A 25,473-nucleotide genomic window follows, 5' to 3' on the forward strand; every position below is an offset into this window, starting at 1 on the left:
TACACGTTCATTGGCGCTTTAACTTCGCGAGTATTTATTCCTTTCCGCCGGTATGCTCTGACCTACACGTAAGACATTTGACTCTGTGTTGTATATCGAGCTAGGTTCTGGTGTCATCACTCAGCTAAGGTGAAACGAGTGTTTTTGTGAGGTTTACCGCGGCGGTTTGGACATACAGGAGCGTCTGTCAGTTGGAACGCAGAGGACACGCGCTTGTTTGCAATGGTAAATGAGTTAACTATGGACACACAGTAATGTGAGTATAACGATTTTGGGCTTTTCTTGGAATGTTTGAGCCTCAGGGAGACTCGATTAGCTATATTCGCGTTTACAAATGATAAACAATGTAAACAATTAAACGTGCTTTCCCAAAATGATACTTTACTGTCTTTAAATCGCATGCGCATAAAGACTCGAAATGCAATTGAGGGTTTTGCAACAAAAGCGTTGATTTGCAGCAAACTTTTACCTGATAACTGCATCACTTAACAATGTGAACCCGTGAATAATGCAATATACTGAAGTATTGCTATAGTAAACTGTAGTAAAGTGTTATACTGTGGTCTATTAATATGTACGTAATAACAACACGTGCGTATACTGTATTATTCTGTAGTATTAACTATAATCAGTTAATAATGTGTACTGTAGTGTAGTACATACTGTAGTATAATATTTATATAGAAATAGTATTTAGGAACACAATAGGATCAAGGAATTGGACAGCAGTTTAAATAAGTAAGTTACAGTGTTTTGTATGTAGTTAACAATTAACAATTATTTAAGATGCAGGTCTGTTAAGCAACCCATATTGTGATGTTATATTTACATTAGGGTACTAATAAAATGCATAGATTGAATGCACTGTAAATGACTTTGGATAAATATACATACACTTAGTTAAACCACTTTAAGGAGAAATGATTTAACAATGCGCCATAACTGTAAAAGACAACAGTAGTAGTAATGGCTTATGTATTAAACCATTTAGTTTAATGGTTGATTGTTCTTTCCACTCAGATTCTCTGTTGGACACACACGGCTTTTACAAACAATTTAACAAGCTTTAAATAACCTAACAAAATGTCTCTTGTATTATACAGCACATCACATATATTGAACAAGATGCTTCGCTAATAATAAAATGCCTCCCTTTGCAAACGCACTTTGTATGCCATTTTTGGCTGTGAATGATAAAAATACTTGCATGAATCCAATACTAAAGTAGTTAGGTTTTATATTTCTCGATAGGTGTTATATGTAATACAATCTAAATCCAATAAAATGGCTTGGTGTGTAAGTTTAGCTCTTGTGTGTATTCTCGACCACTTCCCCGGGCGAGTTGCGGTTGACTTGTGTCTTTCTTGCAGCCAGCATCTGATCTCATGTGGATGAGTTTCAGAAGCGAAAGGGCAGTGTGACACCTGAAATGGTTTTCTGGAATGTTCCCTTGTGCTTTATCCTGATATATATAGCTTTTTCTACGTATCGGTGTGTTAGGAAACAAACGCACCATTTAATCATGGCTTTTGAACAAACAGTAATTGCCCTCGTGGGGATGCCAGATAAGAACTAACATTAAAAGCATGACGCGAAGAGGAGAGTAATCGTGGTGTAAACCAATAAGATGTCTCCTCCGGTGTCACCCGCCTGAGCTAATAAGGGTGTTTTGCGAGGGTAATGTCTGGTTTGAGCAGCAGATTGTGATTGGTGACTATAACCCAGCAGCCTGGTGACTCCACAAGTGCTTGTTTTTAACTTACTAATGAACTCATACCATTTAAGTGTATCATTAAAATATGTGGTGTAATTTGTAGTTTGAAACATGGAAGAATTTACACAGAATATAAAGACCAATTTGCATCATGTGGTCGTTGTGGTATTCCACGACAACAATAGATGTAATGCATTGGCATGAAGGAAATAAATGGGCCGCCTCTGTTGCCAATATAAAGTGCACAGCATGCTGAGCGTATTGGATTGTATCGAGCAGTTTGATCTGGAATGCAACCTGATGCCTTATTGTACATCAGCAGTAATACTATGCCATATACAGTATCATGCTGTTTCATATTATAAGTCAAACACATGCCTATCTTGCATACCCATCAGAATCCAAGGCTCAACCCGGATCATAAATAAAACAGTGTTTTAAAATGGCCAGATCTGTGTAAACTTTGTTTTAAATGTGGTATGTAAATTCACCAGGTCTTTGAAGCTGCTGTTTGTTTCTCTTCATTCTCGACTGTGTAATTCAACCCATCCTGCGCTGGCTGTAAGCTGCCTCTTGTGGTCCTCAGGACAAAAGCAGTAGCTTTTAGTGAAGCTGCTGGTGTGGCCACTTGTGGTTGTATTGATGAAATAGCAGGATGGGATTAGGTCATTGTGTACGATTTAGCCAGATTAGAAAAAAACTCATTTTGGTTTTACTGTTCATCAGGCTTTCACTGAGAATCTAGTTGAAGATGTTTTGGAAACTTCAGGTCAAAAACATAAACATTTGAGAAACAAGGACCTGTTCTTTAGTATTTTGGCAGTAGCGTGGATGTTCTTAAAACCTTAATTAACAAGTAGCTACACAGTGTTCCCATAATTCAGTGTTCCCTCCATTCAGTGTTCCCATAGCTCAACTGGTAGAGCATTGTTTTAGCAGTGCAAACGTTTGTGGGTTCAAATCCCAGGAAACACATACTGATAATACATTGTATGTATAGCCAAAGAAATTGGATAGAAGAACAAGATTGAGCAGTCCTATTACTATGAATAAAGGACAGAGAAATGCTCAATATGACTGCTTTCTGGCAACGCAAGTCCCTCCTTCCAGTTAAAGAACCAATCATCAATCGATAAAGACTTACCTCATTCAAATTGGCAGAGAGGCTGTGTGAACGCCAACGCAACCCGTAAATTATCTGGGATCGCTCCTTTAAAGAGGACATAGTAACATTACCGTAAGATACATGGAAAGCGGTGTGTGTGAACAAGATGCAGAAACAGTGCCGTAGTTAGGACATGCAGAGAATTTATACGCAGATCTACATTCACAATGAGAAATATTGGTAAATTAGACTGAAGCAGAAATCAGGGAGCTCATCACTATCCGCCCTGAAGCTGAGATCATTCACCGGCATGACAGTACATCGCATTACATGCTCCTTATGATCTTGTTGTAAACTAATATGCACAAGTGTGGTTTCTCGAAAGATAAATCATGGATAAATAGCAATCTTCAGACTCTGTTGACAAAATACGTCTTTACGGTATCTTTATGATATGTGTGTGAATGCACCGGTCCAACCCAAGACCGAGTGTGTTCAGGTCTAAAAGTTTCACGTGTGCATCGGACACGGGTCGGGTATAATAATAGCGGCATCGGGTCTTGCTTAATTTAAAATTAATCTTAAAGACGATCTTGCGTGTGTGCATTGACTCCTTTTCCTCCTTTCCACACTTAAACAATTTTAAATGTAAATTTTTGCGGTTGCCATTGGTGTTGTCTTCAGAAAGCAAAGTAAAATAAATGAAGCCCTGGGCAAAATTGGTTGTGAGGCCACCAGGGTTTCTTTCTATCTGACAGGTGCAGACTGCACGCACGACGGTGCTGTAGTGTTTAGATTTGGGTCCAGCCAGGTTTATAAAAAATTGCCACTGGTTCGGATCAGACTCGGGTCTAATTTTCATGGGTTTGTTTTGGGTTGTGTCTTCCTTTTCAGGGCTCCAGACTGCCACCAAAATTTGAGAGTGTGCCACTGAATTTTACATCCAGTCGCACATGTGCGACCAATAAATTTGACCTTTTTTTTGATGTGACACTAAATTTAAAACAGCACATTGTAATTTCTGCATCTATCATCAAAATATTTATTAGTAATACAGTGTATTACTTAGTAGAAATGTGAATATTTGTTTAGCATGTTGATTTACGGAATGTGCCCCTAAATTTTCTGGTTGCGCCCCTAAAATTTTCAGTTGGGGGCCACTGTGCTCCTAGTGAAAAAAGTTAGTCTGGAGCCCTGCTTTTAATAAAAATAATTTATGCAAGTTGGGTTCGGGGTAGGGCTGCACGATTCAAGCTAAAATGTGAATCACGATTTTTTCCATGGGAATTGAGATCCCGATTCTCTCACCCGATTCTCTTTTTTTTTTACAAAAACATTTATTATGCACTTAATTTAAAAAAAAAAAAAACGTGCTACAGGACTTTCAGTTATAATAACGTGTCTTAAAAGTCTCTTTCTTATTTTAGACCCCTTAAAATTTAGAGTAATTTAAAATTTGTTAACGTTAGCTGTTAAATTGCACCTGTGCTTTTTGTACTATCAAACTGGCCAACCTTAAAACTTTAAAAACACTAACGTTAAACCTTTAAAAGACTAAACGATCAACATTTTGAGGCATCAGAGAGAAACGCAGACATGTAACAATGTTCCCCTTATGCTAAAAACCCTTTCTAATGGAGAACTTGTGGCGGTGACACAGAGGCCGTTTCTCAATCTGAAGGCTGCAGCCTCTATGGAGGTCGCATTTCTAAACTGCGCATCATAATTTCAGAATATTAACAATTAACGTTATAAAGATGACTAATATTTTTAGTTAATAATAAATTGTTGAAGTATGTTTATGACTTGCGAATGTAATGCTCCGTTAACTCAAATGAACCAGGCTTGATGACGTATACAGCCTGCATATGCGACCTCCGGAGGTTCCAGCCTTCCGATTTAGGTAGGTCCTGAGGTAAATAATTTCCTTGCCTTCTTTCGGAATCATTGTTGTTGCATCTTCAGTTTCTCCGTCGCCACCAGGATTTTCCACAATAATGACGCTCGTTAATCCTCTCTTTTTGGTGAAAATAGCCGCTCCAAATCCACCAAGTAAACGACTGTGTTTAGGTCTGCCACCTTGTTATACGTCACGCGAGTGACAGCGGAACGCTGCAAATGAGATGAGAAAGAGGAAAGAAACGATCGGGTCTGATTGGTGAATGAATAGGGTTTGGTTTTACCCTGTATGAGTGTGTGTTAGCAAGTTTGACTGATATTCTTGGATTGTAATCTAAATACGTGAACACGTAAACGCAGAATCTGAATACAGGGAAATACTGTATATGCAAGTGAATCGCCGTCATTTAAAATGAAGATCGCATACATGTATGAATCGAGATCGTGATTCTTTTTCGATTAATCGTGCAGCCCTAGTTCGGGGTAAAAAATGATCCGGGTCATTCCGGGTTAGGGTAAGTTTTTTTGGACCTGAGATGACCTCTAATGCATGCACTGATTTTGGAAAATCGCTGGCAATGTGAATGAACCAAAAATCTAATGATCCCGGACAAATCCCAGAGGCATTTTCCGTGTATTTTCCGTAATCTCTGTGTGAAAAGGGCTACTGATGATTCTCTGGGAAAGGGGTTATGTAAAGAGTTGCTTGAGGTGCGTCTGAAATATGTTGCTTAATTTAATTTTAGCATGCAATTTTAGAGATATCCGTCTTTCCCTTATTCAAGTAGATAGGATTGAAATAACTGCCTGGAGGCGTTGCAGATATGGCCGCCTAGTGGCACGACTTCCATAAAGGGACTTCAGTATGTTGTAGCTTGAATGCACTGTAAGTCACATTTTTTATGAAAATGTCTACTAAATGCGTAAATGACCGCATGTTTGACAATGAACTGTGTTCCCTGAAATAAATATATTGGCCTATATTCTGTAAGTAGGCTAATTATTTTGGTGTACTTGTAAACATTGAACTTATTTGAACCCTTGCAGCTTTTGAAAATTAAACTCTTTCTGCAGACACAGACTCATGCACCCATATACACACATCCAAGCGAATGTAAACATAGACAGGGACTCATAAAAAAATGAACCTCTGTGCTTAGGTCACATTGACAGTAAACTCTGTATCAGTTATTGCGAGAATGCTGCGTCTCTTGAAAGGGATTTTCTCATCCATATTAATAATTATTGACGTTCTTCTCCCTTGTAAAGTTTTATAAGACATAAAGCTTTCCAACTATTTACAACATCCTTACCCCACAAAGCTTTTAGGCCTCTTCGGTGTCACATAAAGCTATTCCTGAAGTTTCTTATTCTGAAGTTTCCTCAATGTCTGCATCTAGAGTTAACTTGCTAAACATTACTCAAAAACAGGTGCCAGCAATTTTCTTCCATACTTGAAATTGCTGCCAAATTGCAGCCTGTCAAAACAATCGCAGGCTAAGCAGAACAATAGCAGAAGTGGACCGGATGCATCAGATGATATGTGGAGGTGTTTCCTCTGAGAGTCATTAAAAAAACCTGCATGAAGTCGGCAGAGTGAACTACAACCAAAATAACCAATAACCACACCACTACCTGTCGTTTCTGTCTTCAGAAAACATTGTCAGGTTGATACATGTTCTCATTGCAATCTGGAACAAAGGTGATTAGCATTTGTGACCCCGCCTAAAGCAGCAGGTCAGTTTAAGCCAAATTAAACCTTACCAATAAAACTCTTGACTGGGGTTGAGTGGAAAACGTGGCACTTTTATTGAAGTCATTAATTCGCCTTGCAGGATGCCTTCCCTGGTCTCTCTAGAGACACACGGCCGCCTCTCCACTGGAGCATAAAACACAGTTAGGAAAGAATTAAATACCTGCCCTGAATCGATACCAGGGGAGACAGGCAGTTCTTACTCAGCTCATCTGCCATGGTCGTCCTGCTATGTGAACACGGTGTACTGATAGACCACTCCCTGTAAAGCACATTGTCACAAACTTTTATTAATTTGTGATTCGCAGTGGCGGCCGGTGACTTCTTTTTTCGAGAGCGCTTGATGCGAAGTTCGTCACAACATGCATGTAGCCCCGTCATGTGTGTGGTTCGTAATTTAAAATGATGTGTTCTGCGTGTCGAGCGATCCTATGTGCATCACGTGTCTTGTCAAAATAAGTGCCTGCTGCGCGTCTAAACGGTTTATGATAAAAGAGACGCTCACGTTTGCCATCTCATGCGTAATCAGAGTTAACTGTTAAGGGAGTGTATTGCGTGTATTTTGTGAACTTGAGCATCTCTTTTATCATAAACGGTTTTGACACGTGTGCAGCAGGCACTAATTTTGACAAAACACGTGATGCACATGATTCACATGACGCAACAAACACATATTTTGAAAACGCAAGCAACACACATGACACTTCGAACACTTATTTTGAATTAGCGCCCCTCAGATGAGCAGTCTTGAGCCGCCACTGGTGATTCATCAGAACAACTATGAAGATTATTGGTTACAAAGTTGGGCTGTACAGTATAATGACAAAATATCTTACCAGTGTGAATGTGCATGGCTGCAGGAGGCACAATAATATTACGCAGTGCCCGAAAGTAGTCCTCTGCTATTGAAAGTTACCAAGGGGACTATTTTCAGGTGCTGCTTAATATCATTGCGCCTCCTGCAGCCATGTTACGACAACAATGTCCTTAATTATTATGCCAGAATGAGAGTATAGTTCCTAGTCATATCTGCCTAGAAAATCGCAACTTTAAAATTTCAGTCGTTCTTAGTACACGATGTAAGTTTTAAATAGGAAAAATATTGAAACACTTTGGTTATCTTTTTGTGCGATGCTAATGGTCTAATCAGATTCAATGGATTGTGCTGCTAAGCTATGCTAAAAGTGGTACTGCCAGACCCGGAGATCGGCTGAATGGATTCCAAAACGGTAAAAATCTAATGTTTAACTCTAGGGGATCTGAAAAATGTGCAAATTTTCAAAAAAAGTGCAGTGTCCCTTTAAAGCAGGGGTCGGCAACAGGCGGCCCGCGGGCCAAGAGTGGCCCGCCAGCAATATTTTCTGGCCCGCCGGATTATTTTGGAAGTCCGTTTTTTATCAGACTATTTTTATTTTACAATAACTGTTTACAAATATGGCTCCTATCCTTCCTTCATTCGTTTTTTCAAATAAAAACCAAAAAGAAAATAAAGAAAAACGACTTGTTTTTCTATTATTTATTTTCTGAACTAAAATGAAAAAAAACAAATAGGGCTAACGACTCGTTTTCCGATTTTCTGATTGTGCGCTCATATCAAAAATAGAAAAAATTAATGAAACGGGTTAAGCCTTATTTTTATTTAACACCTTAGCAGACATATACCAATGAAATAATTTTAAACAGATCAGGTACTATTGTGGTAACAGATTACAGCCGTTTTAATAATGGTTTGAATAGGAACCATGCGCCAGTTTTATTCGCTTACAGTCCGACTTTTGAACTTTTTTCATTATTATTTATTCGTAATAAATAATATGTATTACCTGATAAAACATATTTGCACTAAATGCTGCACAAAACTCTTCCACTAGCTTACTTGAGAAAAGCCGTAGCCGCACGGCGATTTCCCCGCTGCATACTGTATGAAACGCCCAAAAGGATTCATGTGGCGCATGATGAAATTTTAAAGTATAAAGACGGTAGCGGAACTCTGGGGTACCTATACTTTGGATGGAGCTTGTGGTCTGACTGACAATAGCCCTCTCTTGACAGCGTATCCGCACTTCATTCTGACCACCTGTACAGCTTTAGGAGCTGTTTGGTACTGAAATCATTGTCAGCCAACAACATTATTTTTGTGCAAGTATGTTTGAAATAGTTTGGCAGAAAATAGCTTACTTCATTTGTTAGTAGGGAAATATGGTTTCCGTTTATGTTGGTTAGATATTTGAGTGATAGGCTTTGTCCTATTTAATTGATGTTATTTATATTTCATTATTTTTTCTGTGACATTTTTTCTCTGCTGACAGTACAATGTTAAAATAATATTTATATTGACACAAACACAATTTTTGTATAGCATTTATAATTGTTATAGGATACTTAATCTCTCTCTTTCAGTTAGAGACATTTGAATTTGAGATTCTGGAAACGAGATTTAGGTTTTGCGGACCCGTCAGGTCGGGAAATAAAGCGTGTGAACACAGAGTGTATTTTAAGCGTTGCTGAATAGAAACTTGTGGGAGCTGGACGAAAAAAAAAACAGTCCCGCGCAGACCTCCTTAAACCTTAGGTGTGTATGTGTGTGTCACGAATAAATGATAATTAAAAGAGAAATAAAGTTCAAAAGCAAGAGACTGTTATGGGAGCATAAATGCCTGTAAAATGTTACCACTATAGTACTTGATCTGCTTAAAATGATTTCATTGATATATGCATATAAAGGTGTTAAGTTCAGGAATAAACAATGGAAAAACAAGTTGTTGTTTTTTTTTCATTTTTTTATTTTTGTTTTTAATTTGACAAAAAAACGATTGAACAAAGTAATACACGGACCCATCATACACTGTTAAACCTTACCAGGCTTTTTAGGAGTAAATTACTGGCAACACTGTTGCCAGCTAGTTACTGTACAGCATCTATAACGGTGACTTACTGGCAACAGTGTTGCCAGTATAGTACTGTGTCTATGACAATACAGTGAAAAACTGGCAACAGTGTTGCCAGTAATTTACTGTCTCTGTACCATTACGGTGTCTTACTGGCAACAGTGTTGCCAGTTTTATACTGTAGGTTAGTAATTACAGTTAATAACTGGCAGAAGTGATTTCAGTTAATTACTGTACAGTACCACATGCTTCAGGTATAATACTGTATAGTATATAAAATGCCGTACTCATTGTGGTACTCTAAAACGTTTGAAAGATTCTTTTTTTTATGTTACTTTATTAAAAAGGGAGAAAGAACCCCAAAATATTTAGTCAAATACACTTTATTACTGTGGCAAAAGATGTCAGGATCAGAGGACGGATTAACCCAATCGCAGACGAAGTCGGGAAAACAGAAAACACTTTATTTACTAACATACAACAAATCCCACGAGGGTGTACATGTCATGAAACACTGTAAGCAGATAGATAATACTAAACTTGACAAGATAACTCGGCTAGATAACCACATGAACACGAGAACAAAACAAAACGAACCTGCACAGAACTAAGGACACAATGACATTATATAGAAAAAACAAACAAGATAACGAGGGGGAACAGGTGATGGAAGAAAACCAATGATTACTAATAAGCAGGAGAACGAGGGGGCGGGGACAAGACACAAGACACCGAAGGCACATGACCAAATAAACAAGGCATGAACCTCCACATAGAGCAGGGATGGGCAACTTCGGTCCTGGAGGGCCGGTGTCCTGCAGAGTTTAGCTCCAACTTGCCTCAGCACACGTGCGTAAAAGTTTCTAGTATGCCTAGTAAGACCTTAATTGGCTGCTTCAGGTGTGTTTAATTAAGGTTGGAGCTAAACTCTGCAGGACACGGCCCTCCAGGACCGAAGTTGCCCATCCCTGACATAAAGCATGGGACTGCCAGAACGCCAAACTGCCATCATAACTAGATATAAATACAAAACAAGACTCCTTGGCAGGATTGTGACAATAGATAAATGCATAGCACAAGGAATCACAAAATTAAACTAAACAGAACAAATTTTCTGTAGAATTGGCAAAATAAGATAAGATAACAAAAGCAATAATATAAACAAAGAACACTGCCACTGCATGACAGTTAAACCAAAACTAACAAAATCATACTCCAAAACAATGCAATCAAATAACATTCAGGTTATTTATTGGTAGTGCGACACATAGCAAAAAAAAACACATATGGCAAATTGTGTGGTTTACTTTCAGTGTAATAGACAAATTCTTTTAAGACACTTAACAAAATAATGTCAAATCCCATCCTCAAAAAAAAAAGATCTCCGTTGTCACTGTTGACCGTCAGGTTATTCCAAACCTGCAGTTATTCAACATAATTTTAATGACCTTCTTATATTCTTACAATTCAAGGATTAACAAAAATGCTTCATATAACACGAAGTAGAAACCAGAAATTAAGCCCTGTTTTTTGCACAGGCCTACTAAGGGGTTAATGGTGCCACATGGTGATCAACAGTAAAAATTACAAATTTTACCTTTTTGGAAAAGGAAAAACCATCATCAATCAAAAATGGCTTTGCAATCAAAAAATGTTGCTATAATGGAAGTCAATGGGGCAAAAATGACCACAAACCATAAATGAGGAAGAAAAAAAATTTAATCTGATGCTGCACAAAAACTAAAAATTCATCAAAGCCAATGTTTTTTCTAATCGTTGAAATGCCCAAGACTGTGAAAAGGGTTTTTAAAAAATCCAGTCCAAAGTCACTTTTTATATTGAAAATAAGTCATTTTGTGTTTTTTCCCCAAATACTTATTTGGGAAGTTCACTTATAAACTTTTTAGAGAGTTACAATCATGGAATTTTTGTAAATATTTGGTACTTTTGATCAGTATTGATGTTGATTAACAGATTAATATTTTTTTATATTAATCTGATACATTTTTACAACAGTTTCATTTAGTGGCATTTTTTGGCCATGAACATAAACAACACGAAAGGGCAATGCACAAGGGTTAACGTTGATAGGAGATGCTAAAAACTTGCTAATCAGGAAGCTATTTGGAACCTTAACTTTGTGTTTTAAAGACACTCACAAATATTTTAACAGTTTACTTAATCATTTTCAGCTTTTAAACATACAAATCCACTATTATATTGTTCAACACAGCACGAGTAAACAAACAAACAAACAAACAAGTTTATCAAGGCAAATTGGTGACACCTGCACCATGCATCTGGTAAATTACTGGAACACACACATACACACATACACAATGTGTGTATGTGTGTGTTCCAGTAATTTACCAGATAATATTACAGTTATTTTCCTTAATTGGTGCAAAGAGTAATTTACCGTAGTTTATTATTAGTGCAGCATAACTGCACCTCATATCACAGTAAAATACCTTTCACCAATGTTAAAGCTAAATACTGCCAATTTTACAGTTATTTACCTAGAAATCTACAGCAAGGTTTAACAGTGTATTCCATGATTATAGGCCTATTGCGGGTGCAAACAAGCAGAACAACCATGTTTTAAGCAATTTTTAATGCCGTCTTTCGTCTTTTAAATAGGAAATAAGAACAATGTTGCTTGACAAAAGATCAGATTAAATTCAAAATTAAAAAAAAAAATCAGCTGGCCCATCTACTGGCTAAAAAAATATTGGCCCGCGGCCAAAGTTACTTGCCGACCCCTGCTTTAAAGCATCATTATATTGCATATCGAACACTGCATTACTTAGAAAGTTTTCGCATATCGCACATTGAATATCACGCAGGTGTAGTTCAAATTCAGATTTTTGTTTAGATTGAAAAGGGGGGGGGGGGGTTCAGTTTGACAAATGTAATTTTGCATTTAAAAGATGTCTTATAGTCATGAAGCCATGTAGCACTCCAGTAATATAAACCAATTGTTCTTCACGTTTCAGAATCTGACATCCTCAAGTAACTTTCTTTTTCTTTAGTTGTTTAGACAAACTGTTCCTTTAAGAACTCATGTTGTGTTTTAAACTTGACAATTTGTTAGTCTAGCTGTGAAAATTGCTTTGAAAACCTCAGTCAGGTGGGCACAGGCATGGTGGGGAGAGCGATCGCCTCAAATGAAAACTATAAGTTAGTGTCCTGCCTAGCTACCTGCTTATTCATCATGCTGAGCAGTTTGAAGGCCAATTGAATTAGTTCCCTTTCAGTTGCCCAATGTTCTCATGATAAAAGCCTCTGCTGTTTGAACAGTCAGGTGCATCCTGGTAGTAAAAACGTTTACTTATGCTTCTGCAACCGCAGCCCTATCATCCCACTAAAACCAACACGTGACGCTTAAAGAAGCCAGGTTTAAAAGAAAATGACCATAATATTCATCTCTCGTGACGACATCTTCAACAGCTCTTTTGTACTGCTGGCTAAAGCGGACTTAACAAGACCAGAATGCTGTAAGTCAATAATTAAATTTGTCTTTGCGTGGTTCTGGGTTTCTCCACTAAACTGTCACTGCCCGCGTAATGTCTGGCTAACATCAGAAATGTATCCAGGACTGTGTTCAAGATAGTTTTTGGCAAAAAAAAATTATAATGGAGTACTGAAGTCCCAGTTACTTTATGTTTGACTGTTACTGTGGTTTTGTGTTTAATGGTTTAATGGTTAGCATATCAGGAAATGTAATATGTAAATACCAAGTGCAAAAGCAGATCTGCGATCCGATACATAATTTCAGAATCGACTGCTTTACTTTGAAGGCTTAAATAGGATGAAAATAATTGCGTGAATATTTGCTTTCTTCACTTGTATGCACGATTTATCTTAATTTACATTCTAACATTAAACCTATGCATTGCTTTCTGTACATATCGTACTGTGCATACCGGAGAAATGAGTGTAGATTTTTAGATTTAACATAAAGAAACAATGCTAAATTTTATTAAATGACACAAGGGTGTGTTTAACTAGAAATGAAGGAGAAATTGGTTGGATAACTGCAGAGGAGAAGTGTCAGATCTCACCAGGCGACATTCTAGAAACAGCAGTTAACCACAGGACTTAACCTCATGCTTGCTGTATGCTTTAGGGCTGTACAAAGGCATGAGCATGTTATGAAAGCAGTGAGTGTCATCCAGATGTGCTTCTTTCTTTGTATTACATTATTTTTATTAGTATAAAATTAGGTTTATTCTGTGGCCAATGTCAATAGCTAGAGAGCCTGATGGCCAGAATAATGTTGATGACAGTTCTTCTGGATGTACGAAGAGTACTTCTGAAATGTTTATTTCATTATTATACTTGCGAAACCGAAAAATGCGATTTCTGAAAAAGCTGTTGTCGACGTGTGTTGTTGTTTAAAAGATTTTAGAAACAGTACTTAAACATTCAGCCAATCGCTGAACTACCACTTTTTGACTAAAAAAGTGTATCAGATGGAGACTTGGGGGAATTGAAACAAAATGTGTTTAATCACATTCAGCTTACTCAATTGAGAAAAAGGGCTTTGTAATTGTTTTATTATGTGAGATGTCATAAACAATTTCTTGTGCTGTTTTGAAACCTTTGAAGTGATTTTCTATAACAGCTAAACAAACTCAGTTACATAAAAAATGGTGATCTAATTAATTTCGATAAAAATGTGTTTTCTAAACCAAGAAAGTGTCAAGATGAAAACCACTATTTTCTGTTACAAACTTTCACATAGCATCTTTAGGTTATAATAACATAAAAAAATTCAAATCCATCATTTAATTTTCAAAGATTTATTAAAAAAAATGATTTTTTTCCACAAAATGCAATAGAGTTTTTTCTTCAAAATGTTATATATCTATTGATTCCATAAATAAATGTGCATTCATCTTTGTCATGTTATATTCATTTAGTTGACTAGTGGTATACACTGATTAAAAAAATAAAAACATTAATTGCATTTATCAAAACCTTACTTTGCAATATTAAGAACACTGTCATTGCTGCTGTTATCACTGTCATTGCTGTGTTAGCATGACAAAAGCTTGATACTGTCGTGTCAGAACAAGCAACAGCCGACATTTTTCTGTCTCTCGAGTGCCTCTAACATAAATCATTAGATTTTGTTGGTTTACGTTTCTTCCCCGCCACAGGTTTATCAATGCCATCAAATAATTATTTTGTTTTTGTTTGTTTGTTGTAAGGAAGTACAAAGTAGATGAGGAAAACTAGGATTCAGTGCACTGTAAAAAATACTTTGCTGCCTTAAAATTTTTTGTTGAATCAACTCAGATTTACAAGTCATTTCAACTAACTATTATTTTTCTTGACTAGAGATGAGTTGTTATAACTACAGGTCAGTTGTTATAACTTATAAACTTAAGTTGACTTTTCTCAACTTTGGGCCCTATTTTAACGATCTGAAACGCAAGTGTGAAGCGCAACGCGGAAGTGAGTTTGTGGGCGGATCTTGGGCGCTGTTGCTATTTTCCCGGCGTGAGAAATAACTCTTTTGTCGGGCGCAAATCAATAAGCGGTTGGTCTGAAGTAGGTTCATTATTCATAGGTGTGGTTTGGGCGTAACGTCAAATAAACCAATCAGAACGCTATCCAACATTCCCTTTAAACGCAAGGGCGCAAGTTCTATTGCTATTATTATGACGGATTTACCAGGCGTACGCCAGGAGCAGTTTACAGCCGAGGAGACCGACGTTCTTGTAAGAGCAGTCAAAGACAGAGTTGTTTTATATGGGGATAGGAGAAACCCGCCCAAATCAGCGTAGACTAAACAGGCGTGAGAGGAAATAGCCACAGCCTCATCAGCTGGCATCCCCATCGTTGCGCCAAGCACTACAATGATGTCAGGAGACGGGGGAATCCCAAGCTTGCCAGCATAAATCGGGCACGCCGTGTAACGGGAGGTGGATCTGCCTCTACACAGACGCCAGCAGAGGACATCGCTGCGTCCACCCTCACCGCTGAAAAGGTTTGGGGGCTTTGAAATCGGACCCAAGAAACGCAAGCAAGTTTCTTATGAAAACATTTTAATTATTATTTACATAAAATAAACGTAATACAGCCACACAACAAACTTATGAAAGTATTTTAATCGTTATTTGCATGAGAATTTTTTAACGCAGCCACACAATAAATAAAAACTATCACCACAATGCTCACCACTATGATTCCCCTTATCTCGTGTATTAATATTTTTAAGTGTAACAATTTATGATTTGCAAAAATAACTGTTGCATCTGTGTAGATTAGATAAGCAAAGTGTGTGCGCGTTGTGCACGCTATACATTATGGTTAAGCATATGCGACTGACTTTAAACTTTTTTTTTCTGGTCAGTGGCGCAATTGTTTTTTGAAACTGCAAAATAGCATCAGGGTTGGTTTGCGCCGGAACACGCCTCTTTTTTTGCGCTGAACCGCCCAATGAGCGCAAGTTCATTCCCTAGTTTGCCGACGTGTGTCTGTGGAGGGAAAAACCCACTGTGCGCCGATGCAAAATACAAATGATACATGGGTCACTTACAAAGTCAATTGCACTGGGTGCAAGATAGGGCCCTATATTTTATAAGTTGTGACAACTAATTTCTGTTGACATGACTCGTAAATCTGAAGTGATTTAACAAAAAATTTTAAGGCAGCAAAAAATTTTTTTACAGTGTGTGTATTCAAAGTGGCGTCATTGTTGTTTACAATGCGTGGAATAATGCGCTGTGATTTGTTGAGCGGATTTATTGCATTCTGCAGAAAAGAAGGACTGGCGTTTATCTCGTTTTGGAAAAAAAGGGCGAAAAGACGACAGAATAACACTATTGGATTTGCATAAAATTAAGAATTAACTTCTTAATACTGACCTGACACAAAACTGATTTTGGCGGTTTAAATGTTGTTTATAGCATTTTGGAACCAAACTCTTCATATGCAACAAATGCATATTGTATACCTAAACTGTGATGTGCCTGTTTTGTATCTGTACTATCTGTACGTTTTAAAGGAACACGCTGACTTTTTGGGACTATAGCTTATTCACCGGGCTTCTCAGGTGCTGCAAGCAAATCACTCTGACCAAGTAGCAGTACTTCACCTTCTGAGAATATAGTTTCCAGTATGTATACGGTTAAAAGAAGGCTGTGTCTCATATGACCTTGTTATTTGTACACACTGTGACTATACAAATCACAACATATAAAAAGTTGTCATTATTTTGTCACTTATTAGAGCTGAAGATCTTTGCCCGAACCCGACGGGACCCGTTGGGACCCGACGGGCTCGGGCGGGTTCGGGCTTCATTTCTAACATTTTACACGGGCTCGGGGCGGGCTCGGGCTTCCGCTCCGGCTTTGTGAGGTAAATGAGCGGTCAAGTTCAAAACAGTAGCGCAGGATCGCGCTGAATTCATTTACAGTGGATTTAATGATTTTCCTCATCAAAAACATGTAGCCTAATCTTGGTGAGTAGGTTTTTCAATGTATAACTAAATATGAATCGAGTCTTACATAATTTAGACAGAGGATATAGACTAATGTTGGCAGTAATGGAGAGAAGTGCCGACGCAAATCCCGCGGAGCCTGCCTCTTAATTTCGTTATTGCCAAATACCCATCTTAATTCAGAATGTATTATCTTAATTTAATTCGTTAAGAAATAATAATTTTATTGGCATATTTATAGTGTATTGCATAAGCCTATTTAGAATGAGATGTTACAATGTTACAGATTACTTATTTCTTTGTTTTAACTTCCAAGTGGCGTGTAGATTATTAGTCATGAATAAATAATGTTAAAACCTGTGTAAATTTCTCATTCTTGACAAAAGCTGTGTGTGTGCGCACATTTAAATAATGTCGGGCTGTAAACGGGTTCGGGCTTTTAAAAAGCTGTCAATCTAAATGTACGTTCGGGTTCGGGCTGCATTCTGTCGGGCTCCGGACATTTCGGGCCTAACTTTTAAGGCCCGATTACAGCTCTATCACTTATTGGGAGCAGTATGCTAGCTGGAGCCATTTACTTCCAGTCTTTGTGCTAAGCTAGGCTAGCGGTGTGTGTGTCAGACAGAGTTACGACAGGCACGGAGATGATAAAGCTATGTGTTGAATTTTTTAAATCTGGGGGAAATGGTGAATAAGCTAAAGTCCCAAAAAGTCAGCGTGTTCCTTTAATATGGGTCAGTGCCTATTACAGTACATTTGTCCTTTTGTCCTTCCCATGAACATTTGCCCTCATGCTAATAAACCCTGTTTGAGAGTAGATGTACTACACCTAGGCAAAAATCATTATGTGGAGACATTTTTTCGTCCGGTTGAAGATGAAGCCAGATTGTGGTGTGAGAAAACCACTAGGTAAACATTTTTTCTGATCACAGGAAAGAGGACAGCATTAAAATCTACACAGTCATATTTTGCTATAATGAATAGAAGTCCAAAAAAGGTGGACAGTAACTATGGGTACACTGAAATATAAAGCAAAAGCAGATTGCAAGAGACAACTGTTGAATGACTCATTTTATGTTCTTCCAGCTGTAATTTTTAATAGACATATAAAAGAGATATTGAAAGAGCCATTGAGCAACTTGTTATTGATAAGTCTACATCAGACTTTTAATGTTTAACATCCACTGGTTCCTCTTTTTTAGACATTACTTAAATACACAGCTATGGGGGCTTCTGATTTCTGAGAAATTCCAGATCTTTGGAAAATATTGTTGTAGAAATGTTGGCATCATTTTTGTATTGTTTCAAGATTTAGACATTTTTAACTTGTTTCATCAGTACTTATATTATATAACAGTTAATCTAAAGTTTACAATATCCTTTAATGGTAAAAGCTTTGGATTTCCTGGATCGTAAGGACAGTGTAATGACTTGTAAAAGACGGAAGCAAACGCAGGTGAACAATATAACAATGTTTATTAAATGTAAACAAAGAGAGAGTATTCAGAGGTAATGCGGAAGTAATCCAGTCCGGTGTTGTTGAAGGCAATGGCGACGATGACTACGGTGGAAGTTGGTGCTTTGAGTGCGGCGTTGGTGGAGTAGTGAACAGTGGTGAAATCCAGGCTGACACGGAACATCCACACGAAGACGACGACGACAATAAACATCCAACAGTAACACGTAATCCAGAGAGCACGAAACAACCAAGCAACACGGAGACTGAGCAAACAATAGAATCTGGCAGGGAACAGAAAGTCAGGTGAGTATATATGGAGATGATGTAATGATGAACAGCTGGAGCGAGACAATCAACACACAGGTGAAAGGGATTGCTCTAACGAGCACATGGCAGGGGTAAGTGAACAACACACACACACACAAACATGACACGGAGGAAAACACTGGATTTTCCTACCGTGACAGTACCCCCTCCCCTAGGAACGCCCCTCGGCGTTCCCAGCCTGCTTTACCTGTTGATTGAATTCATCAATAAGGCGGTGATCCAGTATGTCCCGAGCAGGAACCCACCTTCTCTCCTCCGGACCGTAACCCTCCCAATCCACCAAGTACTGAAATCCGCGTCCCCTCCGTCTGGAGTCCAGAATACGGTTAACCGAATATGTGGTCTCCCCATTAACGATACGAGGCGGAGGGGGAACCGGGGCAGGCGGATTAAGACGGGAAAAAATAACCGGTTTAATTTTGGAAACGTGGAAGACGGGGTGTACCCTCCTGTACGCAGGAGGAAGACTAAGACGCACTGTTACCGGATTAATGATTTTGGTAACAGAAAACGGGCCAATAAATTTGGGAGCAAGTTTATTCGAGACGGAACGCATCGGAATATTCTGGGTTGAAAGCCACACTCTTTGACCGACGACGTATCGGGGAGGCTTCGACCGGTGGCGATCGGCCTTGGCCTTGGTGCGTGACCTTGCCTGGAGCAGAGCTCTGCGAGCTCTGGTCCAGGTGCGGTGGCACCTCTGGACTAGTGCGTTTGCGGAGGGAACCGACACCTCGGATTCAGTACTGACAAAATTAGGTGGTTGGTACCCTAAACTACACTTAAATGGAGACATGCCCGTAGATGACACCGGCAGTGAATTGTGTGCGTACTCCACAATTGAGAGTTGCTGACACCAGGACGAAGGATTCTTGGAAACCAGACATCGCAACACCCTTTCGACGTCCTGATTGGCTCGCTCGGTTTGACCGTTGCTCTGGGGATGAAACCCGGACGAAAGACTAACAGTCGCCCCTAGCAATTTGCAGAACTCTCGCCAAAATTTGGACACAAACTGGGGACCCCTGTCAGAGACCACGTCTGTCGGGAGGCCATGTATTCGGAAGACGTGGTCAATGACAGCTACCGCTGTTTCCTTGGCTGATGGTAATTTGGGCAAGGGAACGAAATGGGTCGCCTTCGAGAACCGGTCCACTACGGTCAAAATCACCGTATTCCCCTTAGAGGGTGGGAGGGCGGTAATAAAATCTAGCGAAATGTGGGACCAGGGTCTCGAAGGGACAGACAGCGGTAAAAGTAACCCATCCGGAGGACGATTGGAAGTCTTACCAACGGCACAAACCGAACAAGCCAAGACGAAGTCGTGGACGTCACGAGCCATACCAGGCCACCAAAATCGTTGCTTGACTAGAAACCTAGTTCTACTAACCCCTGGGTGACAAGCAACACTGGAACCATGACCCCACTGGAGGACGTCTGACCGTAACCCTTCCGGCACAAATAAACGGTTCGGTGGGCAGCGAGCCGGGGGCGTTACCCCTTCTAAGGCTGTCAAAACCTTCGATTCGACCTCCCATCTGAGCGCGGAGATAATGATTCTCTCCGGTAAAATGGGCTCGGGAGTAGCAGTACGATCGGAACGCTCAAAAAGACGGGATAAAGCATCGGGTTTGATGTTTTTGGAACCCGGCCGGTAAGAAAGTGTAAAATCGAAACGACCGAAAAACAACGCCCACCGAGCCTGCCTGGAATTAAGTCTTTTGGCAGTTCTAATGTATTCGAGATTCTTATGGTCCGTCCACACAATGAACGGTACACCCGACCCTTCAAGCCAGTGACGCCATTCCTCCAGTGCTAGCTTGACCGCCAACAACTCTCGATTGCCAATGTCATAGTTAACCTCCGCAGGAGATAAACGATGGGAATAATACGCGCAAGGATGAATCTTTCCGTCTGAGGATGCGCGCTGGGACAACACTGCTCCTACCCCCACCTCTGACGCGTCGACCTCCACTATGAATTGACGTGAACGATCAGGGGTAACGAGAATGGGAGCTGAAACAAAGCAGCTTTTCAGTTTGGCAAACGCAGCCTCAGCTGCGTCTGACCACCTGAACGTCAAACCAGGGGAGGTCAAAGCGGTCAGAGGTGCGGCTAGTTGGCTGAAATTGCGAATAAAACGCCGGTAAAAATTGGCGAACCCCAGAAATCTCTGCAGTGCCTTGCGAGACTCTGGGGATGGCCAATCTACCACAGCCTTAACTTTCTCAGGATCCATGCGAACACCCTCAGTCGAAATGATGTGTCCTAAAAAAGAAACCGACTGTGCATGAAAAACGCATTTCTCCGCCTTGACAAAAAGCCCATTCTCTAGCAACCGCAGAAGCACTCGTCGTACGTGTTGCAAATGTTCCTGGAGAGACGAAGAAAAAATCAATATGTCATCCAGGTAAACATATATGAACTGATCTACCATGTCTCGCAACACGTCATTAACGAGTGCTTGGAAGACTGCCGGCGAGTTCGTTAGCCCGAAAGGCATCACGCAGTACTCAAAATGGCCACGAGGGGTGTTAAACGCAGTCTTCCATTCATCCCCCTTCCTGATGCGAACCAAATGATATGCGTTACGTAAGTCCAATTTAGTGAAGACGGACGCTCCCTGCAACCTCTCGAAGGCTGAAGACATCAATGGCAAAGGATAGGTATTCTTTACCGTGATGTTGTTCAACCCTCGGTAGTCAATACAAGGCCGCAAGGATCCGTCCTTCTTACCCACAAAAAAGAACCCCGCCCCCGCTGGAGATGAGGAAGGGCGAATGAACCCCGTTACCAGAGAATCAGAAATATATTTCTCCATGGCCTCCATCTCCGGAACGGACAGAGAGTATAACTTGCCCTTAGGCGGAAACGTACCTGGCAATAAGTCTATCGCACAGTCATAGGGACGATGAGGAGGAAGAGAATCAGCCCGCGACTTACTGAACACCTCCTTCAGGTCGTGGTACTCCGCGGGCACGGTAGATAAATCCACCGCCTTCCCCTGAAACACAGACTCAGAAACAGAAACACAAGCAGAGACAAGACAGGACTTATGACACTCCTCGCTCCAGCTGGTAACAGAACCCAGTTTCCAGTCAATTCTTGGGTTATGGGAATGAAGCCAAGGATGTCCAAGAACTATGGGGGAGAGAGCAGAGTCAGTAATAAAAAATGAAATAGTCTCTGTGTGGTTGCCGGAAGTGATGAGTGTGATAGGTGCTGTGGTGTACTTGATAGTGGGTAACTGATGTCCATTGAGGGCGAAGGGCGCAATCTGGTGGGTGAGTGAAGTGAAGGGTAACTTGAGCTTACGTGCTAGTGAGCTGTCGATGAAGTTGCCCTCCGCCCCCGAATCCAGCAGTGCGTGCCCTGAGTGTGACATAGTGGACCACCGTAGTCTCACCGGAAGGAGAGTAGATGTAGTAGAGGTCTTCTGTGCGGAGATCCTGCCCGATAGTAGCCTCTGTTTTACTATCGGGCTTGGTCTTTTACCGGGCACCTCTGGCATTGGTGACCCGACTCGCCACAGTACATGCAAAGACCCAAGGATCTCCGCCGCTTCCTCTCCTCCCTGGGTAACCGAGCTCGACCCACCTGCATGGGTTCCGGATCTGAGAGACCACCGGCGGAAATTTCGATGGGCTGATCCATGGACTCTGCCTGACGTAGGGACGGACCTCGAGTCTTCCTTCTGGCAGCGGTGGAGAGGCGTGCGTCAACCCGGATCGCCAAGTCCACCAACCCGTTGAGCGACTTAGGTAATTCCACCGTGATGATCTCTCGATGGATCCGATCCGCCAACCCATGCAGGAAATGATCCCACTGCGCTTCCTCGTTCCACCTGCACTCCGCCGCCAGGGTACGGAACTCGATGGCATAGTCCGAGACCGACCGCTCCCCCTGCTGGAGATCCGTGAGGAGACGGGCGGCCTCCCTCCCGGCGACGGAGCGGTCGAAAACCCTCTTCATCTCCTCTGCAAGCGAGGTGAACGAGGAACAACAGCTGTCCTTGTTTTCCCATACCGCCGTCCCCCAGAGGGCAGCCTTGCCGGAGAGAAGCGAGAGCGTAAACGCCACCTTTGTCTCCTCGAGGAAGAATGTCCGGGGCTGTTGGGCGAAATGTAGAGAACAATGAGAGAGAAAAGTACGGCAATAGTTGGGCTCACCGGCATATTTCTCCGGGATAGGTAGTCTCGGTTCCTGGATGAAACTACCCCCTGGAGGTGAAGATGGTGCGGGCGGCATGGGTGGCGCAGTGGGAGGCGTGATGTCCGGAGATCGCTGAGAGAGCTCGGAAACCTTCGCCACCATTACCTGGACGGCCTTCCGCATATCTTCGATGGCTTGATCCTGATGATCCATACGAGCCAGCGATCGTTGGAGAAACTCCTCCAACGTGGAGATTGGTTGACCACCTGCTGCTTCCATGTTGGCCAGATTCTTCTGTAATGACTTGTAAAAGACGGAAGCAAACGCAGGTGAACAATATAACAATGTTTATTAAATGTAAACAAAGAGAGAGTATTCAGAGGTAATGCGGAAGTAATCCAGTCCGGTGTTGTTGAAGGCAATGGCGACGATGACTACGGTGGAAGTTGGTGCTTTGAGTGCGGCGTTGGTGGAGTAGTGAACAGTGGTGAAATCCAGGCTGACACGGAACATCCACACGAAGACGACGACGACAATAAACATCCAACAGTAACACGTAATCCAGAGAGCACGAAACAACCAAGCAACACGGAGACTGAGCAAACAATAGAATCTGGCAGGGAACAGAAAGTCAGGTGAGTATATATGGAGATGATGTAATGATGAACAGCTGGAGCGAGACAATCAACACACAGGTGAAAGGGATTGCTCTAACGAGCACATGGCAGGGGTAAGTGAACAACACACACACACACAAACATGACACGGAGGAAAACACTGGATTTTCCTACCGTGACAGTACCCCCTCCCCTAGGAACGCCCCTCGGCGTTCCCAGCCTGCTTTACCTGTTGATTGAATTCATCAATAAGGCGGTGATCCAGTATGTCCCGAGCAGGAACCCACCTTCTCTCCTCCGGACCGTAACCCTCCCAATCCACCAAGTACTGAAATCCGCGTCCCCTCCGTCTGGAGTCCAGAATACGGTTAACCGAATATGTGGTCTCCCCATTAACGATACGAGGCGGAGGGGGAACCGGGGCAGGCGGATTAAGACGGGAAAAAATAACCGGTTTAATTTTGGAAACGTGGAAGACGGGGTGTACCCTCCTGTACGCAGGAGGAAGACTAAGACGCACTGTTACCGGATTAATGATTTTGGTAACAGAAAACGGGCCAATAAATTTGGGAGCAAGTTTATTCGAGACGGAACGCATCGGAATATTCTGGGTTGAAAGCCACACTCTTTGACCGACGACGTATCGGGGAGGCTTCGACCGGTGGCGATCGGCCTTGGCCTTGGTGCGTGACCTTGCCTGGAGCAGAGCTCTGCGAGCTCTGGTCCAGGTGCGGTGGCACCTCTGGACTAGTGCGTTTGCGGAGGGAACCGACACCTCGGATTCAGTACTGACAAAATTAGGTGGTTGGTACCCTAAACTACACTTAAATGGAGACATGCCCGTAGATGACACCGGCAGTGAATTGTGTGCGTACTCCACAATTGAGAGTTGCTGACACCAGGACGAAGGATTCTTGGAAACCAGACATCGCAACACCCTTTCGACGTCCTGATTGGCTCGCTCGGTTTGACCGTTGCTCTGGGGATGAAACCCGGACGAAAGACTAACAGTCGCCCCTAGCAATTTGCAGAACTCTCGCCAAAATTTGGACACAAACTGGGGACCCCTGTCAGAGACCACGTCTGTCGGGAGGCCATGTATTCGGAAGACGTGGTCAATGACAGCTACCGCTGTTTCCTTGGCTGATGGTAATTTGGGCAAGGGAACGAAATGGGTCGCCTTCGAGAACCGGTCCACTACGGTCAAAATCACCGTATTCCCCTTAGAGGGTGGGAGGGCGGTAATAAAATCTAGCGAAATGTGGGACCAGGGTCTCGAAGGGACAGACAGCGGTAAAAGTAACCCATCCGGAGGACGATTGGAAGTCTTACCAACGGCACAAACCGAACAAGCCAAGACGAAGTCGTGGACGTCACGAGCCATACCAGGCCACCAAAATCGTTGCTTGACTAGAAACCTAGTTCTACTAACCCCTGGGTGACAAGCAACACTGGAACCATGACCCCACTGGAGGACGTCTGACCGTAACCCTTCCGGCACAAATAAACGGTTCGGTGGGCAGCGAGCCGGGGGCGTTACCCCTTCTAAGGCTGTCAAAACCTTCGATTCGACCTCCCATCTGAGCGCGGAGATAATGATTCTCTCCGGTAAAATGGGCTCGGGAGTAGCAGTACGATCGGAACGCTCAAAAAGACGGGATAAAGCATCGGGTTTGATGTTTTTGGAACCCGGCCGGTAAGAAAGTGTAAAATCGAAACGACCGAAAAACAACGCCCACCGAGCCTGCCTGGAATTAAGTCTTTTGGCAGTTCTAATGTATTCGAGATTCTTATGGTCCGTCCACACAATGAACGGTACACCCGACCCTTCAAGCCAGTGACGCCATTCCTCCAGTGCTAGCTTGACCGCCAACAACTCTCGATTGCCAATGTCATAGTTAACCTCCGCAGGAGATAAACGATGGGAATAATACGCGCAAGGATGAATCTTTCCGTCTGAGGATGCGCGCTGGGACAACACTGCTCCTACCCCCACCTCTGACGCGTCGACCTCCACTATGAATTGACGTGAACGATCAGGGGTAACGAGAATGGGAGCTGAAACAAAGCAGCTTTTCAGTTTGGCAAACGCAGCCTCAGCTGCGT

General features: G+C 41.6%; 1 protein-coding gene across 2 annotated transcripts in view; it reads left to right on the top strand.

Annotated features, from left to right (window-relative positions):
- The window catches only part of gpr4 (G protein-coupled receptor 4), a 45,255-nt gene continuing 19,782 nt past the window's right edge, over window positions 1-25,473 (top strand). Inside the window, exon 1 of one of the 2 annotated variants that reach the window (XM_065280137.1) lies at window positions 1-256. The gene's annotated coding sequence lies outside the window, so the exon portion shown is untranslated. Of the gene's footprint in view, window positions 257-12,682; window positions 12,857-25,473 lie in introns of those variants that run through there. The other variant, XM_065280138.1, reaches the window with a different exon arrangement.

The sequence above is a fragment of the Paramisgurnus dabryanus genome, chromosome 8 (assembly GCF_030506205.2).
Source record: "Paramisgurnus dabryanus chromosome 8, PD_genome_1.1, whole genome shotgun sequence".
Classification (NCBI taxonomy): domain Eukaryota; kingdom Metazoa; phylum Chordata; class Actinopteri; order Cypriniformes; family Cobitidae; genus Paramisgurnus; species Paramisgurnus dabryanus.